This window comes from Chionomys nivalis, chromosome 4 (assembly GCF_950005125.1).
Source record: "Chionomys nivalis chromosome 4, mChiNiv1.1, whole genome shotgun sequence".
Taxonomy (NCBI): Eukaryota; Metazoa; Chordata; class Mammalia; order Rodentia; family Cricetidae; genus Chionomys; species Chionomys nivalis.
In genome coordinates, this window is record NC_080089.1 from 86,668,922 (window position 1) to 86,690,680 (window position 21,759).

The following is a 21,759-nucleotide window of genomic DNA, read 5'->3' on the forward strand; positions in this document are numbered from 1 at the left end:
CCAAAGGCCAGTTTTGCCAAGAAGACAAACTCCCAGTGGAGTGTCTTTGGTGCTCAACGTTCTCTCGGGAGTAGAGTGGTGTTGCCAGGAGTAATTGTGTCTCTTTGGCATAGAAATTTTAGGTTAGATTAAAGGCCATTTTTTACAGCTCTTCGAAGAGGCTGAAGATCATACTATTTATACTAAATATAATCTCTATGTAACTAAAAGACCTGATAAACTTAAAAATAAATATGACAAACATATAATTCTCAATACCTATCTAACTTTGAAGACTAAAAGAATAAACAACTGTGCAATATATGAAGACAATGATCTTTAACTGTAAACAATGTCATAGTATTAGAGGTAGAAATGTACAATGTAATATGGTAGAAGTATCAATACAATATAGACAAAGTTATAAGCATACTCATACAAAAATAGAGGTAGGAACACTCACATTCAATATTCAACATATCAGTATACAAGAAACAGTACCAGTATAATTTTTTATAAACAGTAATTTACAAATACCAATCATCCCAAAAAAACCAGTTAATCCCCCTTCTTCTTCCTCTTCTCTCTCTTTTTTTTTTTTTTTTTTTATTTATTTATTTTTTTTTTAAAAAAATTATCACCCCATCCCCTCAACCCTAAACCAACCACTAAAAGATGTCCCCAACCCTGAGGGCAAACTCTGTTGGGAGAGGGGACGTCGTCCTCTAAGATTGTTTTTAGCTGACATGGGGGCGACGTTCTTCTTAGGGGGTTCTGTGAAAGCAAATGATGGTAAAATTTTCAAATTAACCTTTGACCTAAGAAAATTGTAACTAGTCTCAGAGCATTTTGAGAAGGTCCGACCAGAGTGTTGTCAAAAATGTGTACCATTTGAAATTGTCTCTTGTAGTTGGTACCAAAAAACAGGTCTAATATTAGCGCTTTTTTTTTAAAAAAAAAATCATGACGTCATAAAAACCAGATGGAGTTGATGTTGTGGGGCCCCATCTTTATCCTGGAAACTTTAAAGATTACTGTAGGAAAATTTGTTGTTTGTTATGGGAAATTTAAACATTAACAACAAGGACATATACTGACATATAAAGAAAGACACAGATATGAGGAAAAGCAAAGAAAGTTTAAGACATATATATATATATATATAAATTAATACTTACAGAACAAGTCCCTCCATCAGTAATTAAATATTAGGGGTACCTTAAATTTTTTGAAGATGGGTATTTTCCTGTGGAGATAAGAAGAGAACCCTGTCCCCAACCTATTTGTATTACTTACCATCAGTATGATTGTCATCCATGTGATTGAATTGTTATTTATTTTTTTTAACTGGCTTTTTTTTATCAAAACGAACCTTTATCAATTTTGTTGGAATCCACAATTTTTTCTCACCTGTGGAGACAAGAGCAAATCCCCTTCCCCAACGCAGCACATCTCCTGGCTTCCATTGTGAGGTCAGCACATCCTTGAAATAAACTGGTTGATTTCTCAGGGTCGTGGGTTCGAGCCCCACGTTGGGCGCCAAATGTGGCGGAGCAAATGAATGTAGACAGATTATATAGATATATACAGCTTTAATAAGGAAATAGACTTACAGGACCACAGGTTCCCGCGGCGGAGCAAAAGACAAAAAAGGGCTGCTGGGCTCCCGCCCGGCAGATTTATCCGTAAACATTAGCCCGAGGCGAACACGCCCCCAATGGGTGGGGCTATGTCCCTACAATGTAGATCAAAAACACTGATGACAACTTATGCTGGAAAGGTTGTGGGGAAAAGGGAACACTTCTGCATTGCTGGTGGGAGTGCAAGCTGGTACAGCCCCTTTGAATGTCAGTGTGGTGATTCCTCAGAAAACTAGGAAACAACCTTCCTCAAGACCCAGTAATACCACTTTTGGGTATATATCCAAAGGATGCTCAATTATGCCACAAGGACATGTGCTCAACTATGTTCATAGCAGCTTTGTTTGTTATAGCCAGAACCTGGAAACAACCTAAATGCCCCTCGACTAAAGAATGGATAAGAAGAATGTGGTACATTTACACAATGGAGTACTACACAGAAGAAAAAAATAATGACATCTTGAATTTTGCAGGAAAATGGATGGAGCTAGAAAACATTATTTTGAGTGAGGCAATCCAGACACAGAAAGACAATTATCACGTGTACTTACTCATAGATGGTTTTTAAACATAAAACAAAAACAAAAAAAAACAAGCCTACAAACCACATTCCCAGAGAACTTAGACAATGAGGACACTAAGAGAGACCTACATAGATCTAATCTACATGGGAAGTAGAAAGTAGAAAAAGACAAGATCTCTTGAGTAAATTGGGAGCATGGGGCCCTCAGGGGAGAGTTAAGGGAGGGGAGAGGCAGGGAGGGAAGCAGAGAAAAGTGTAGAGCTCAATAAAAATCAATAAAAATAAAAATAAAAACAAAACCAAAAAGGCATTCACTAATATTCATGATATATAGGCATTATATTTTTATGCTACTAAAACATTCATAAAGATCATTAAAAGTTGTAAGATATTAAAATAACTTGAAAACTTAAAAAAGACAATGTTTAAAAGAGATAGCAGTCTGGGTCCTGAGATTGATGTGGGGAGCTGTGTTGCTCTATGCAGATAGATGCTAAAACTGCTCAAGAGTGGTCTCATTGACTGTTGTCCATGAAAAGCCAGGTAGAAGGATGCGTCCTGGAGTGTGTAACACTTTGGAGGTATGGTTTTTTTTCTTGATTGTGGTGATACTAGAAAGGGAAAAGAAGTAAAGTTCAGGGCAGGGAAAGCTAGTGTTCTCCATCTTCCAATTGTACAGTTCTCCCCATGGGAAGGTGTAATAGCTCAGTCATTTTATCTGTCATGCAGGCCCTAATACTTATTTTCTTACACCCTGTGTTTCTGAGTGTCTGTGTGCTTGTATGCCTGTGTGCTATCATGTTCATGCATCTTCATCAGAAGCCCTTGAACTTGGGTATAAAGCACTTCATTTTCCACAATTCAGTTTCCTCAACTGACAAGTGAATGCCGAAGCCCCAGACTGGCAACATTCTTTGAGAATCAAGAAGCTAGACTGTGATATTGAGTTCTTAGGCATGTAATGCTCATCCTTGCCAGCAGTCCCTGTTCATCCACTCAACGGAGAGAAAGGTTCAGCACAGAGTCCCCCTGCCTTGTGGGGACTTCTTCTGAGGAGCAGATGCTGGCGATAGCCTGAAATATATCTCCTCTCCTCAAATAACACTGTCTTCTGCTCCGTGGATTGTGGAGTTGCCATGAGCAAGGCTAAAAAATGCCTTCCAAATGGCATTGTGGACTCTACCATCTCTACACATGCAGAACTACAATTTGTCTTAATATTAGAATCATACATTAATAGGTCCACACTAGGACTTATAGGAATTAACTACTCTGTGCTAGCTGCCCAGGTAACAAGGATTTATTCTCATTACAATCATTTCCTCTACATACCGTCCAGATCATTCCTTTGTTTTTAGGGAAAAAGACAGGGCATATCCCTGATGAGAAAAGGTAAATATCTTAAAACGGTCATATTTCCCATGTTTACATTCAAGAGAGTCTGTCGTCCTATTTTATCTGGATACAATTGGTTATCTACTGGCACATCTTAGATAATGATTCTCATTTAAGTGGTCGTGACAAGCTCTCAGAGACATCCTTGAATCCAAGGATACATAGTCTGGCTTTAACCTATATGGCCAAGGGTCACACGCTAGAATGAGATTTGGGGACCCGAGGAAGAGAAAAACTCAGTCATATCTACAGGTCATATATATGTGATAAAATATTTGGGATTTGTTACGTAGTCTTAGGAAGGTAGTAGTGTGACGTCCTTTCACAGTTTGAAAGTTTTCACCCAGATTCAGTACTGGAAATTCCCATGTACATTCCCTCATTCCATGTAGCCCTTTCAAACCCTTGGAAGCCTGAGAGTGCTGGTGTGATGAGTAACCTTCCTTCTCCAGTTGATGGGTCTAGAATCTATAAGAAGATGCACTATGGGGCATGCCTATGCAACTGAACTGAAGATCTTCTGTCTGTGATGGCAGCACCATGCCCTAAGCTAGTGTAGATGACTGGGAAAAAAGAGTAAAATTATGAAATCAAATGAACACAGGTATTTATCTCTCAGCACTTTATAACTACAGATGCAATGTGACCTGGTGATGCACCCTCCTTTTGATGGATTATGTCATCCGAATCTGACTAAAACACTCCCGCCCGGTTACTTTTGTCAAGATAAGAAGAAAAGTAACCAATAAGTCAATCTATGCTGAGTTGCAGCCCAACTGTGCTGCATAGTAAAAACCTGTATAAAACAAACAAACAACAAAACACCCCAAAACACACACAGACCACAAGACAAAACAAATACCAACTATTTGCCAGCTATTTATTTAGTGTGATGTTCTCTAGTTCTTTAAAAACACAAATATTTCAGGAACAAGAAACACATTAAGCCTTATTAGTTGTGTACATGTTACTATAAGCAAATTACTAGTCTTATAGTTAGTGTTTCTATGGTTGTGATAAAACACCATGATCAAAGACAACTTGGGGAGGAAAGGGTTTATTTTGTCCCCAGTTCCTTGTTCATCATTAAAAACAGTAAGGGCATGAACTCACACAGGGCAGGAACCTGGAGGGCAGGGGCTGATGCATAGGACATGGAGAGATGCTGCTTATTGGTTTGCTTCTCATGGCTTGGTCATCTTCTTATAGAACCCAGGACCCTCTCCCAATAGGCTGGGCTCTACTCCATCAATCACTAATTAAGAAAATGACCTACAGCTTGATCTTATGAAAGCATTCTCTCAATTGAGGTTCCTATCTTTCAAGTAGCTCTAGCTTGTGTCAAGTTGACAAACTGAGCCAACACATCTAGGCTTTTCTGCAGGTAATTTGGGATGACAGAGAGAATTACCTGGCAAGTCCTACCTTGGTAGGATTAGGATTCTAAAGAGGCTTAAGAGAGGAATAAAGCAGGATCCTGGATCTCATCAGAGGTTTTAGCAGGTGACAAAGTCACTGTCCATGGATTCATGTCCTGGAAGGAGCTCTGTACTAAGTTCTAGGGTCATGGGGACATTCTGGTCATTGGCTAACACCCTACTGCCTCCAGCTACTGAAGACCAGCACTTATACAAGGTACCTTCAGTCTATCAACAGAGGAGAAATAAAGGATTGTCTCAATAGAGATGAGACTGCAGTGGCTGAACAGCCCTTTCTGGGTTACCCACCCATCATAGTCTGAGAACGTCTGCTTCCTAAGGACTCTGTTATGTTCATGGTCTGTTTGGCCTGGGACACACTTTTCCAATCTGTGGCCTCATCTCCTGTGTCTCTGTTCCACTCTCCGTGCCTCCAGCAACTCAAATGTGAAGAAGCCCCCGGTAAGGCAGAGTTGTGGTTTCTGACCTGGATGGTACTACAGGCTTTAGGGACCTTGCTACCTCAAAGTGGAAAGAGCTCTTGGACAATTATTTTTCTCTCTCCAACAAGTTTCCTCACTCCTGTAAAAAGTATTACTGAGTGTAGCTGGTCAGGTTTCTCCACTCTCATCTCTTAGCCTCAGCACTCCACTCTTTTCTCTTGATGCCATTTATATATTCTTTGACACAAGTTGTCCTGCTCCCCAACATATAGTTCTTAGGGTACTTCATGACCTGACCTATGCACTTGCCTTCCATCCTCATGTCCCCAATACTGACTAGTTTTATGTCAAGCTAACACAAGCTAAAGTAATTTGGGAGGAGGGAGTCTCAGTTAAGAATCTGTCTCCACATTACTAGGCTGTAGGCAAGCTGGTAGGATATTTTTTAAATTTGTGATTGATAGAGGAGAGCCCAGCCCATTGTGGGAGGTGCCATCCCTAGGCTGGTGATCCTGGGTCCTATAAGTGGGCTGTACAAGCCATGTGGAGAAAGTCAGTAAGTAGCACTTCTTCATGCCTTTGGCATCAGTGCTGCCCCAGGTTCTTTTTTTTTTTTAATTTTTATTTTTATTCTTTTTAAATTAAGATTTCCACCTGCTCCCCGTTTCCCATTTCCCTGCCCTCCTCCCAAATATTGCCCCCTCCCCCCACTCCCCTCCCCCTATCCCCACTCCTCTTCTCCTCCCCCCACACCATTCCCCCTCCCTCTCGATACTGAAGAGCAGTCCAAATTCCCTGCCCTGCGGGAAGACGAAGGTCTTCTATCTATGTCCAGGAAGGTGAGCGTCTAAACAGGCTAAGCTCCCACAAAGCCAGTTCATGTATTAGGATCAAAACCTAGTGCCATTGTCCTTGGCTTCTCATCAGCCTTCATTGTCTGCCATGCTCAGAGAGTCCAGTTTCAACCCATGCTTATTCAGTTCCAGACCAGCTGGCCTTGGTGCTGCCCCAGGTTCTTGCATTGATGATCACAGACAGACTAAGTGCAGGGTGAGTGAGTTCTGCCACCAAGATGCTGGACTCATTAAGGAAATGGAGTGGCCTGGCATAGACTCTCGTATAGCTAGCTCCCTAATCCCAGCATCCTCTGACAACAGTACAAGGTCTTGATATAGGAATTCCCCCAGCCCGCGGGTAAGTCAACAGAGACAGGGAAGGGGAGTGAGAATGGGATGGGACAAGAGACACAAGAGACGGAGACAAGACAGGATTCTGATCAAGTCTCATTTATTCAAGGGAATAATCCAGGTACATATAGGGTAAGGGAAAGGAGGAAATTCTTCTTGTGTATATGGGTAACTAAACAACTTACTAGGCAACCTAACCAAGGTCTAATGGTCAGGCGGAAAGTCCCTAACTGCAACATGCAGAAAAGTCAGAATGTTTAGAACACGGGAACAACGGAACAATAACTCCCAGCAGAGTTTGTATTTTTTTTTTTTTTCGAGACAGGGTTTCTCTGTGGTTTTGGAGCCTGTCCTGGAACTAGCTCTTGTAGACCAGGCTGGTCTCGAACTCACAGAGATTCACCTGCCTCTGCCTCCCAAGTGCTGGGATTAAAGGCGTGTGCCACCTCAGAGTTTGTATTTGACAGATCAGAACAGCAGGAGAAGCCAAGCACAACAGGGTGGCGAAACTGCTCCAGGGAGCAGTAACTCTCCCACAGGTCCCCCGTTTTATTTTTATTAATTTTATTTTTATTTATTTATTTATTTTTTTTGGTTTTTCGAGACAGGGTTTCTCTGTGGTTTTGGAGCCTGTCCTGGAACTAGCTCTTGTAGACCAGGCTGGTCTCGAACTCACAGAGATCCACCTGCCTCTGCCTTCCGAGTGCTGGGATTAAAGGCGTGCGCCACCACCGCCCGGCTTATTTTTATTAATTTTAAAATGTCAAAAGTCACTTGAGGGGGCTGTGCTTGTCTAAGGCCGCAGTGGGGGGGGGGATCCTGTAGTCCCATCCTTACCTGTCATAGGAAGACAGAACTGCTTTTGGTTCTCTTCATGTCTTAGGTGGTTATTTACATGTTTAATATAGGTATACATCCTCCCATTGTCCATTTCTGGCTATCCGGCTCATCGCACCAAGTTTAAAAACAATTATTTTGTTACCTCATGTGTGCATGAGCTCACCAGCTAAACATTGTCATATACATCACTGTCGGCTGTTTCCAATTTATAATAATGAACCTGTATAGTTTACATTTTCCTGTATAGTTTACATATTAGTTGCCTCATACACCTGTTGATTTATAAATGCCATCAACTTAAAAGAAAAGATCCTAGCGAAAGGAAAATTAGTAAGCCAAGCAAGGATGCTAACAAGGGAAGAAGGTAGGGGGCATGTTGCTAATGCCTCCATGGCATTCATAAGGAGGGCAAAATAAAGCTTAGAGTAGATCTTTGGGTGTTTGCCAAATCAATGAAAGAAATGACAGAAAGCAAAAGTATACAGAAGCAAAGCACTTTCCTAGACTATACCTGGTGAAGTGTATGAACTGAGCTCAAAGGCCACTTCCTTGTCCAGGGTACAGATTCTGACAGAATGTTTGAGAAATGGGCAGAGAAAGTTTGCTTTTATCTATGCTTGGTTTGCCAAGCAACTGTTTCCCAACTTCGTCTCATCTGTCCCAGGAGAAGCCTGCACTCTAAGCCAATTCTGGGTCTCTAGAACTTCCTCCTTTCTCATTTTTATTTGAAGCTAAAAGATGTTTTAACCATAAAATATGTAAATTTTTTGCATTTGGCCAAATACAAAATTGATACATAATCAAGAATAAAAGAAGCATAAGAATGATTACAATACGCACACCACCAGAGGGATGGAGAATACTTTGTAAGAATCCCTTAGGGTCTAATCCTGTCAATTTGTCAGCAAAAATTTGTGCAGTGGTGGACGCATCTGAATCAGGAAATGATTTAGCAAAAGCAAATCCTATATTATCATGCAAGTGATCAATTAGAGATGGAGCAAAGACATTGCCCAAAGATAAGCTTGAATAACCTTCCATTCATGGAAAGAATCATTATAAGCTAAATCAATAACGCAAAAAGTGGTTGAATTCCAATCACAACACAAAGTGATCTGTTCTTGTAAAGATAAATATTTCTTTCCCAACCATCCCACAGTTTGCTTAAGTACATCAATCTCTGAAGTCGAGCATCTATTTGAGCTTGCTGTATCCAGAGTTCACGAAAATCTTTATGCCATTGCTCTGCAAAGTGTTTTGTCTGCAAGGACATATGTAAAGCAATACCAGCCACAGAAGCAGCAGCAACAACAGCAATAAGATTAAGAATTACAGCGATTACTATACCTAACATGTGCTTTATTCTTTTCAATATCTTTTTGAAGAATTCTAAAGAACAATAAGATCTAGAGGATTTTGAGCCCAAGAACAACCCAAGTTTACAGGCAGCCAAATATGTGTATGCTGCTGTAATATCATAAGTGATTGCTTATGAGGATAAACTTAACAGAAGAATTAATAAATGAATACAATTGACAATCATAACAATTAATTCCAATTGTAAAATTAATTCTTCCAACTAAAAATACATATGGTAGTGACACACAGGCAGTAGCATTAATACTTTTAGACAAGGTAAGTCTTTAATTAGAAGCAGATACTGTTGTTCCAATAAATAAGCCATTAAAAAGCTGAACAGGTTTTAAGTCTGTTACGATCTTCCAAATATGCGTCTGAATTGCAGTAGGGACTGTGAGTAAGGCAATGCGATTATCAATGATTCCTCCATCTCCTCATGCCAGAAGACGGCTTCCAGTTACCGTTTCACTCTCGGTTTGATTCATTCTGTCCCCAATCTGGTGGTGGTGATGAAGACCGATGTTGTCGAGGTCTTTTCTGTGAATATAATTGTACCATGGCCAATATTGGAATATCTTCTTCAGGAGCCAAAAGTGTCATTCATCCTGCAGAGAGACAAGACCACAATACCCTTTCCTTTCCACCATTAGCAATACAGGCTGCCATTCAGCATCTGTGGCAATTTTTCTGGTAGTTCAACATTTGGAGTATAAGCAAAATACTTCTCTGTTCTGGTTACAATATCCCTTGGGACAAATTTAAGAAATTTAATATGAATTAATGTAAAGTTGCCCTACTTCTTTCAAAAATCTCACATTAATTCCATACCAAAATCTTCCTTTTTAATTTTTTAATTTGCTGTTGGGCTTTAAAGTATGATTTCCTTGTCAAAATGGAATCTTATATTGAGCATGTAGGTGATTAGCATCAGTATATAAATGTCCATGTTTCTCTTGAACACAGGAAAAAGCTACCAATGCTCCCTTTGAGCATTTCCACATTTTCAAATGTCAGCTCTCAAGACAAATTTGTATGTGATCATAGGTTATACTCTATTCAAAAGGAATTTTTGAATATACTCTTTAACTATTTTTAATTTTGCCTGGGCTTCTTTGATAAGAAACTGATTTGTTCCTATCCAAAGCATTTTAAATTTTTTAAATTTTTATTTCCCTTTTGCAAATTATAACAAGAGCTGGCCATAGTTTCAGCAGTCAATTACAGTTTTATACCTTTAGATAGAATATCTTTCCATACCTTCCTATAGCTATTAATATTTCCTAAACTGATAGCATAACTCATTACAACCCTCATTGGCATTTTTATATGCTTGGCATTTTAAGTTGTTTTTTGTTTCTTCTCCAATTACAATTTTTTCTATTTTTTGTTTTAGTCTAGCCAGGAATTCAATATAAGGCTTATTAGATTTTTGGATAACTTTAATCCAAGAACCATAGTTCTCTCCCATGGGGCAAAGACACCCCCATGCTTCCATGCCTATTTCTCTCACAGTTATTCATGTATTTCAACTGGGGTATTAGCCTTCTGATTAGGGTCATCATAAGCTACACTTGCCTGTTAACATAGGAAAAATAATTAGTGCTGGCTGCATTAATTTGAGCCTTCTCAACACAAAATTTAAAAACCCATATTTGCATAGGATAGGGTCATTTCAGGTACCCTCTCCTCAGTTGCCCAAGGTACTAGCTGGGGACCTCTCCCTGGACACCTGCGAGCCCCTCTAGAGTCAAGTCTCTTGTCAACCCTAAGATGGCTCCCTTAATTAGGATATATATTTCTCTGCTCCCTTATACACCCTTCCTATATCCCAACCATCCCATTCCCCCAAGCTCCCCCCATCCTCCCCTTCTTACGTTTCTCACCCCATTTCCCCTTAGCCCCATGCCACCTCACCCGCAAGTTCCCAGTTTTTGCCCGGCAATCTTGTCTACTTCCCCTATCCAGGCGGATGACTATATGTTTTTCTTTGGGTTCACCTTCTTATTTAGCTTCTTTAGGATCACAAATTATATGCTCAATGTCCTTTATTTATGGCTAGAAACCAATTATGAGTGAGTACATCCCATGTTCATATTTTTGGGTCTGGGATACCTCACTCAGGATAGTGTTTTCTATTTCCATCCATTTGCATGCAAAATTCAAGAAGTTATTGTTTTTTTACCGCTGAGTAGTACTCTAATATGTATATATTCCACACTTTCTTCATCCATTCTTCCATTGAAGGGTATCTAGGTTGTTTCCAGGTTCTGGCTATTACAAACAATGCTGCTATGAACATAGTTGAACAAATGCTTTTGTCATATGATAGAGCATCTCTTGGGTATATTCCCAATAGTGGTATTACTGGATCTTGGGGTAGGTTGATCCCAAATTTCCTGAGAAACCGCCACACTGATTTCCAAAGTGGTTGGACAAGTTTGCATTCCCACCAGCAATGGATGAGTGTGCCCCTTACTCCACAACCTCTCCAGCAAAGGCTATTGGTGTTTTTGATTTTAGCCATTCTGACAGGTGTAAGATGGATATCTTGCATATCACCTTAGAACCTTCATCTTGCGATGGATCGAGATAGAGACAGAGACCCAATTTGGAGCAACGGACTGATCTCTTAAGGTCCAAATGAGGAGCAGAAGGAGGGAGAACATGAGCAAGGAAGTCAGGACCACGAGGGGTGCACCCACCCACTGTGACAGTGGAACTGATCTATTGGGAGCTCACCAAGGCCAGCTGGACTGGGACTGAATAAGCATGGGATGAAACCGGACTCTCTGAACATGGTGGACAATGAAGGGTGATGAGAAGCCAAGGACAATGGCACTAGGTTTCAATCCTAATACATGAACTGGCTTTGTGGGAGCCTAGCCTGTTTGGATGCTCACCTTCCTGGACCTAGATAGAAGTGGGAGGACCTTGGACTTCCCGCAGGGCAGGGAATTTGGACTGCTCTTCAGTATCGAGAGAGAGGGGGAATGGAGTGGGGGGAGGGGGAGAGGAGTTGGGGGAGGGGGCAATGTGTGGGAGGAGGGAGAGGGAAATGGGAAATGGGGAGGAGGCGGAAATTTTAATTAAAAAAGAATAAAAAAAAACAACCCACATTTGCCATTGCAAATATTTAGACTCCTTTTTGTCTATTTTGTCTAACTTACCTTTTAGTGATATTTTCTCTCCTGTCCCAATAACATTGGCAATTACAAAATCTTAATGCCTCTAAAGCAAAAATTTATTTCTAGTTTTAAAAGGCAGTTATAGGGACTTTTCTTGGCCCAAATGCTTAATAATAATCTTTAAGAGCCTCTCTGACTCTCTATCATCTTTTCTCATCTATACAACATCCTTAATATACTCAAAAAATTGACCTTTTAATTTTAACCTTTACCCCTCATGCCTTGAATGCATGTCTCATTTCATGCTAATGAATTGCTTGTCCCATAATCGCTGTTATACTTACCGAGGTTCAGAAGACACCTCTTAATTATACTCATGTTAAATGCCACTTTGCCCCGGCCCACGTGTAAGTCAACAGGGACCCTAGAGGAAGAGAGAATGGGATGGGACAAGAGAGACAAGAGATAGAGACAAGACAGGATTCTGATCAAGTCTCATTTATTCATTTTTTATCTGATCAAGTTTTGGTTATTCAAGGGAATAATCCAGGTAAATATAGGAGGAAATTCTTCTTGTGTATATGGGTAACTAAAAACTTACTAGGCAACAAGTTCTTCTTCTGTATATGGGTAACTAAACAACTTACTAGGCAACCTAACCAAGGTCTAATGGTCAGGCAGAAAGTCCATAACTGCAACATGCAGAAAAGTCAGAATGTTCAGAACACAGGAACAATGGAGAGAGTTTGTATTTGACAGATCAGAATAGCAGAAGAAGCCAAGCGCAACAGGGTGGTGAAATTAATCCAAGGAGCAGTAAGTCTCCCACATAACAATTCTTTATCAAGGTTAAGGTTTACTATCAAGTGAACTGGAGGCTCAGATTGTCTGTCTCTGTCTCCATTTCTGTTTCCCATGTCCCCAATGGTTTTAATTTCATAGAGTCTCTGAATATCCAGTACTCACTCGGGCAATACTGGAGATGTTTAATCAGTAGTAGTGCTTCCTCTTTTTCTTCCTCTTCTTTTTTATGATGACAACATCTTCATCTGATGATTTAGGTGGGGCTAGGAATAGCACATTGAGCACTAGGGACAGAGGAGGAATAGGTTCAAAATAGGGAAGGAGTTGTGGCACAAAGCTCTGCGACATTGTTGGGTATTTCTTGCAGGGATCAAGTTAACCATACTAGGTGAGTGACTGCTATCACACATGCCACCTTCCATGCTATCAAGATTGTTTGGAACAGTTTTCAACTGGCTTCTGTTTATAAGTTTTGAATGTTCCTATTGGGTCTCTTCTCACATAAGAAACAACATTTTGCTTGCTAACTGTGCTGTGCGTAGCAACCCTGTTCCCACTTTCTTCAGCTCCCTTGCTTTCCTCAGCTAGGCAAGAACAACACCTTCACACAAGGAAAGGTGTGAACCATACGACCTATTAAGACTCAACTATGTCTTACCAGACGTACTTTGCAATGGAGAAAGACCCTCCCCGTACTGCAGGGGTTTTGTAGAAGACATCTGGGGAATCTAGTGTCCTTTGACTCATACTCTAGACCAGCAGAGGCAGATGACAACTACACTAAACAGACAGCTCAGAGGACAGAACACATAGTCAGACCTGGCAAGGTGCTCTGATGAGACAGGACATGAAAGTGAGGTTAGACATAGAGATGATAATCCAGAGAGGACACAAGAGAGAAAATACAAGTGGTCATGCACTTTAAATCCTGGGAACTCATGTACCCATTACAAACTTGGAATGCCTGAAAAGGAGGCCACAGCTGGGCCAGAATGTCTCAGATCCACCCTCAAGTACTAGGTCAGAAGCTCCAAGATAGGTATCAATGTGTCCTTTGACTCACCCTAAATGTCAGTCTAGTGTGAGGAGCACAGGCTGGAAATGGGCTTACATACATCCTTCCCTCTACCCCATTCCCAGTGACACCTCAACCTCATGACAGAGTAGACCTAGAATGCAATGCAGTTACATACCGGGATTTTCAGTGCTAGATTCTTTTCTGAGCTCCCACTGCTGTACTTCAAAAGCATCTGGAAGAAAGTAAACAGAGTGGCCCATTCACTTTTGCCTACAGAAGACACATCATATTAGTTCACACCAGATCGGCATCAGCTTTCCGCTGGTTCGCTGACATCTTAGGTTACAGAAGGTGCTGCGGTGGGGCCAGCCTTCTCACCCTACCACCCACCCACACCTTGCCCTCCATATAGAAACTGAATACAAACATGGAGGTACTGCTACAACGCCCACAGAACAGTCAGAAGAGGATTGGCTTCTTCTGCATTATTGGGCCCACACTACAAGAACTTTGTACTCAGGTCCATGCTCCACTTAAAGTTCCTTCTATCATAACTCACCAATCAAAACTCACCATCAAAACCAGATGTCCACTTTTCCCCCAGAACACATCAGAATACACACAATTCCCAAGGAGAGCTACTAATTACAGCCAAAAGCTAGGAGCTTTGCAGCAACAGAGGCAGGAAGGATGGGTGTTCTGGTAAGACCATATTTTTTATTTTTAAGTTTATTTCATTTGTATTGCTGGCATATGAATGGATACCTGTATACCACATGAATGCAGTGCCAGCCAAGACCAGAAGTGGGCATCAGATACCCTGGAACTGAGTTACAGATGGTTGTGAGTAGCTATACGGGTGTTGAGACGCAAATCTGGTCAGTGTTCTTAATTCAAGAGCCTTCTTTCCCACATCCCCAGATCATCTTAATTGATGGGGGTTTGGTGTGTTTTGCTCCTACCCCTTTTTGAACCATTATGCCTGGAAGGAAAAGTACACAAATCTCCATCTCAATGATAACTTTCCCATTGCCTCAGCTAGCCAAACAGAATGTACAACCTGAATGCTTGATCCTCTCCTGTCGATTTCAACTGGGCATGCTGTTACTTACCAGGAAAACTTTCTTTACTATCAAAGTTCTGCTGATCTTCTATATCGGTATCTCCCACTTGGGCTATGTCTGCAAGAACATTAGGACAGAGTGTACCAGGGGAAGCCACACTGGATCACACAAAATTAACCCCAGTTCTACTTGAGATTTTCCATGGAGTCTCTATCACAGAATTATTCCCTCTCATTTAACCTTCAAGAATTCTGAGTCAGGCTTCTCAGGAATGAAACACCAAGGTATTTCCTGAACAAGGGAGGGATTTCAGATACTTACAACTTCCTACCATGGTGGAAACCATCTGCAATTATAGAAAAGAAAGTACTGTCAGAATCGGGTTTTTTTTTTTTTTTTTTTTTTTTCTTATACTCCACAATGGTCTGACTTACTCTGGATGGCTTAGAGAACAAAGGGCGGGCATATAGCCCCACTGGTGCTGCAAATGACTCCAGCAGAGATGGAGCGAGCTTTTCCTGCACTGTACTTCCCAATTTCACTAACACTGCAAGCACACAATCCTTAATAGAGAGTGTCATTTCTGCGGGAACTGATTTTATGATTCAATTTAATAGAAGTGATGATGTCAACGACACCAAAGAGCTGGACACCCACTGGCAGGAAAGCCACCTGAACTCCACAAAGGAAATTGTCTTTCAAAGAATAACATACACAGAACCCAAACAGAGCTGTATTTCTATAGGAGACACACAAAGGTGCTCTTACGGTATGTCTGGATTCTGAAATAGGTATGCCATCTGGGAAGTCTAGGAGAAAACAGAGTAACTGTGAAGAGATCAGCAACTAATAATCATAAAACACTCAGGGAGCATTTTCAATGTGCACATGAGTATATGGAGACAGCTTGGGGTGCTGCTGGGCCATCTTCCAGTCTCCAGTGTAGAAGGATGTTCCCCGGGGGGGAAAAACAGAACAATATGAGACCTAGGATCCTTGATCCTCATTCAAGCAATATAAAATAAATCCAGCTGATTCACACTTTGTGGTTTCTACTTATAATCCCAGAATTCAGGAGGTAGAGGAAGGAGGATCAGGGTTCAAGGTCAGCTTTAACCATATAATGAGATAAAGGCCAGCCTGGGATAAATGTGTTCTTGTTTCAGAGTAAAAAATATACTAAAACAGCATAATTTTTAACTGTATTTTCACATGAGTGACTTCAAGCATGTGTGGAAACAGCATAGTTTAAGTATGTGTAGCTGATAGGACATGGAGGCAACATTCCATGGATGGGAAGCATCTTTAAACCACATAACAAATGCTCAGCCATTCTGATGACGCTCTCAGATTCTTTTAGATGAATTTAAGGCTCAACCATGGAAGCAAGAGCATTGGATTACCCATATGGATTCATGTCTTTAGGTTCTGCATACAATTTTGAGTCAGGGATTCTTCATTTTTGTTCTAAATCAAGGATTATAATAACTCCCAGGCACAAATATCATGAAAACCAGATGAGCTAATGAAGTATAAAGTTCATTTAAAGTGTGTGTGGGAGTATGCACGATATCCCCCCATGAACCATCACCCCATACAGAATCACATCCTCTTAGAGTCACAAGATACTGAAGAATATGAAACACTAGCATCCTTTATGTACACAGCCTCACAGAAATCTATGCAGAACTTGGCTGTAAAAAGGTATCGAAACACCTTTTTTTTTTGGACAAAACCTTTAAGTCTATTTTTTAATTACTTTAAGAAATATCAATTCAAATTACCACTCCCTCTCCTCCTCCTATTCCCTTTACACACCCTCCAATCTCTTCCCCTCCAATCCTAAGAGAGGACCCTGCCCTCAGTAGAACCCTGGAAGGTAGATTGCTCCAATACTGAGGGGACCTCAAAACTCCTTTTAAAAAACCATGTTGGCCATTTGCAACAAGTTGGGGGGCCTTTCAAAGAGAAGACAGAGACAGTAAGGGACACCATACCTAACAGCATTTACATTTTTCCTCACCAAAAAGTGAAATGATACTCACAACTTTGATAGTCTTCCCAGGCTCCCTGCAATTACAAAAACAAAGACATTATGATATCAACATCATGTGATATATAGGCTCATGTCTTTAAGTTTTTGCCTTAGTATTGAAAAGGCATGGTGAATTATGGGGCTAGCAAGAAACCTGGCACTAGAGAAATTCCCAGGAGTCCTCAAAGATGACTCAAGCTAAGATTCTAAGCAATAGAGGAGGGGGTGCCTGAACTGGCCTTGCTCTGAGTCAGATAAATGTTACCATAGAACCTTCATCCAGCAACTGATGGAAACAGAGGCAGAGACTTGCAGCAGGGCACTGGGCTGAGCTCCCAAAGTCCAGTTGAAGAGTGGGAGGAGTGAGAATATGAGCAAAGAGGTGAAGACCATGATGGGGACACCCACTGAAACAGTCTGCCTGAGCTATTGGGAGCTCACCAACTCCAGCCAGACAGGGAAGGAGCCAGCATAGGACCAAACTAGACCTTCTGAATGTGGGTGACAGTGACTGGGGCAGACTGCAGGGCCACTGGCAGTGGCTCAGGATTTATCCCTGCTGCTTTTCCTGGCTTTTTGGGAACCCATTCTCTTTGGATGGATACCTTTCTCAGTCTAGATATAGTAGGGAGGGCCTTGGTTCTTTCTCAAAGCAATGTGCCTTACCCTCTCTGAGGAGTAGATGGGGAATAGAGCAGAGGAGAAGGTGGAGGGAATGAGAGGAGGGGAGGGAGTGGGAACTGGGATTGGTATGTAAAATGAAAAAAGATAGTTCATTTTCTTTTTAGAAAAATAAATTAAATTAAATTATAAAAGAAAGAAAGGAAGAAAAGGCATGGCGATCACTGCCAACATTGATGACTGGCAAAACAAAGATACGATATATCTGTGACACACCCATGATCGTTTTCTGAATGATGTATTTCTAACTCCCTTTCAGACACCAGCCACAAAATAGTTAATCCAAGGAAGAAGCATTGTCTCCCAGAGGGACAGGTGATAGCATCTATTCTGTACTCTGACTATGGCATTCACAAATGCTTTTTCTAATAAGGTGTATATTGGCAAGGGACTGTTCTACTATTCCAGAAAACAGAACATAGTATATATAACACACACTATCATATTTTAATAGCCAAAATCAAATGAAATAGAAAACTCAGCAACATTTCTATTTTAGTCATAGAAAGGTCACCTTACCTCATTATAGTGGTCAAATTCTTCCTCTCTAAAAAAAATCTGTTTAATATCCGGGACATTGCTCAAGCCTAGGAAGACAGAGTGACTGTTAATCACTGGTGCTGTGGACCATGGCTTCATTAGAGAACACTGTTTAGCTCACATAACAGGTTTATATGTATGGCTGTGCTCCAAAGACTAGACTGAGTGGCTTCTGGAGCATTCTCATTGGAAGCACGGAGTCAACAAGGAGCAGGGAAGAAATGGAAAATGGAACACTGGCACTGTGCTGATGGAAAGAAGACAATAGGATAGGCTTCCAGTGGCACAAATCTCCCATTACTGTCAGTCACTTGAAGACCAGAGAGACAGTCTTCGCAAACCAAGAAACAATGTGAGTTTTAATTTATGCTAAGTGACATGTAGTGCACACTCTCAAGGATAATCTCAAAGAGACCAGATAATCCAAGGTACCAGAATGAATATGATTTATAGAGTGTTATTGGTGATCATAAGACAATAAAGACCATAATAATGTCTTTCCTCTGCAGCACGTCAGGGTACTTCAGAATGCTGGAAACGAAGTAAGACTCACAGCAATCCAGGGGCTGATTCAAAGAACTATGTAGCATTTTAACCTTTAGTGGCATCATGCTCCACTCCCTAGTTTGCTGCATGAACTCCAAAGGGGCAGCCACATACTGGGGACAGAAAAACCTTAAAGGCTGGTGTGTTGGAGCAGGACTGGAGTGGGGCTCCTGCACAGCTTCTCTCTGGAGTACATACTATTTTTAGAATAACTAATAGAGCTATGTAATTTCTGTCCTTGGAATAGAAAAGCATATTCCCAAGTCATCTGCTGAAAGCACTGACAGAGCATGTGTTTTCTGGTGGCTTCTTGTGGTAATAGGCATATGTTGGGGCAAACATTCCATAAAATGATATCACAATAAATTGAGTATCATGGAGATGATTTACATACTTCCTACATTCTTTTGGTAATCTAAGATCCGCACTCATGGACCACAATATACACACATACACGGTTCTGAGTAAATCAAGACATGAGGCTTTATCTCTTTTTCCCACTGACAGTGAAGCTCTGTTCATATAGGAAGGTAAAACTAAGAATTCTATATCCTCAAGTGTACCTCCCACAGACCAATAGGATCTCATGACAAAGATTAGGATACCGGTTGGTTTTATGTAGTTAAAACTCATTATAATAATTAATTCACTATTACACAAAACCTCCCTGGTCTGGAAACACATGAGAAAGATAATAATCACCATAAACAATTCATTCACAAAGTCATGGAAGAAACTAAAGATTTAACACACACAGGAGCAATAATCAATTTCAAGGTGGACAAAACCATTCATTTTATAGCAATGCCTGATAAATAAGAAAAACCATAAGGTATATTTGAAAACATGAAATATGGCCATATGTAGAAATATGCTACTAAAACTCAAAGTTTTTAACTGGTAGCTTTAAAGGGACATTATCATAATATCCATCTTGTCTTAGGATAAAACTTGAGATTTAGGTACTAGTTTGGAGAATCTGTAGAGTTCAGGAGACTAGAAAGGGAACATTAATTGGTAGGGAGGAGTAAGAAAAGTATTAAGGGGGAGCGAGGTAGAAAACAGGTGATTACAAAGGGGAAAAGAGGACTAATGGGAGGGAGGTCTGAGTGGGGAAAGGGCTAGGAAGGTAGAACAAAAGAGGGGCACCACTAGGGATGTTTGAAAAGGGTAAATGGAAAATTATAAGATTAAATATATACACATATTTTCATACAAAAGTGTATACTTGGAATTACTCCATATAGGGAATTATCCCAGAAGCCATGTCTTGCCATATAAACACCTGAGTGCTAAGGGCTAGAAAGATGGCTCAGAGGTAAAGAATACTTGTTGCTTTTGCAGAGGACCTGGTTTTGATTTCCAGAATCCGATGGTGGCTCATCACCATCTGTAACTTTAGTTCCAGAGAATCTGATCCTCTGACCTCTAAAAGCACCAGGTACTCATGCGGTGTACTAACATAAATACATGCAGGCAAAACATTCATGTACATCAGACAAAATAAGGCTAAATTATTTTTGAAGCCCAGTGTCTGAGTACATGTGTGGCATGTGGTTCATTCATGCCTTTGTGTGAACACCTGCATCTGTCCATTTTCATGGAGGCCACAACAGGGTATCCACTACCCTGCTGTATAGTAGTATCCTTTGCCTGCCTTCTTCCCTTCAGCCAGGGTCTCTCACTGAAGCTAAAGCTAGGCTAGCAAACATCACATCACAGCTGTACTCTTGTCTCTAGGGCAGACATTGCTTCAGTTACAGGTACACACACATATTCCTGCTCTTTTATGTGTGTCCTATAGATTCAGATGCAGGTCTCACTGCTTTCACTCCAAGCATTCATCTATCAAGACATTATCTACACATACTGCACAACAATGTCATATCTTTTTTGTGAACTACATATGCTGGGTGTGTGTAAATAAGGAAACATTTTGATTTTTTGATATTTTGTATATTGTTGAAGAAGTGAGCCATCCCGACAACTCAGCTTAGACCCGAAATAATCACACAGAAACTGTATTACTTAAATCACTGTTTGGCCCATTAGCTCTAAATTGTTATTGGCTAGCTCCTACATCTTAATTTAACCTATCCCCATTAATCTGTGCATCACCATGAGGGCATGGCCTACCAGGAAAGTTTTAGCACATCTATTTCTGGCGGCAGCTCCATGGCTTCTCTCTGACTCCACCTTTCCTTCTCCCAGCATTCAGCCTAGCTTTCCCTGCCTACCTAAGTTCTGCCTTGCTATAGGTCCAAAGCAGTTTCTTTATTCATTAATGGTGATCACAACACACACAGAGGACTCCCACATCACCTCATACATTTTATAGAATTATAAAAATAAATCATAATTTATTTATTTTATAGATGTTTCTGAACACTATAATATTTCTAGGACACACAGTATAGTTTTGAGGGTTTTTTTTGGATTTTTTTTGGTTTTTCTTTATTTCTGCTTTTGATTTTGAGGCAGGTGCCAGGGAAACCCAAGATGCCATGTGCTGCTATGCACAGAGATCAGGGTCAAATGGCACACTCAGGAAACCTGAGAAAGACAGGAAAAGATATGGGTAAGAGCTGTTAATAAGAAGGAAGAATGAAGCGTGTCAGAGTGAAGGTAGAATCCTGGGTCTCCATGAAGCACACTGCTTAGAAGCAGAAGTCCCTGAGATTTCAGTGAAGACAAAAGACATAAAACTTACAAGATACGGCCTATAAACAGTGGTCCAAAGCCAGCAGGACAATGAGAATGCAGGAGTAGATATATTTGTGATGAGCTAAGGTCTTGTACCTACTGGACACTTGGAGGAAATGGACTTCTTATCCCAAGAGCGAAACATACACGTATGCTGAAGGACAGAGGACAGATACAGACCATGTCCAGAAGGTCCCAGGAGGCCTGAAATCATGTTCCCAAGCTCTACTATAGGGGTAGGAGGAGTTCATGGGAACTCCCAAGCCCTCTGATCTTGTAGATTGAATCCAGCATGTATTAAAAAGGCCCAAAGCTGGTTCTTCCTCACCCACATATGCCAGCTCTCTAATCTCCATTGACTCAGTCATCTTGCACACCAACCAGATAATTCAAATGAGCTAAACTTGCATGTTTGACACTTACTTCCCAAGACCGAGGTCAGACTAAAAAGCCTTTCTT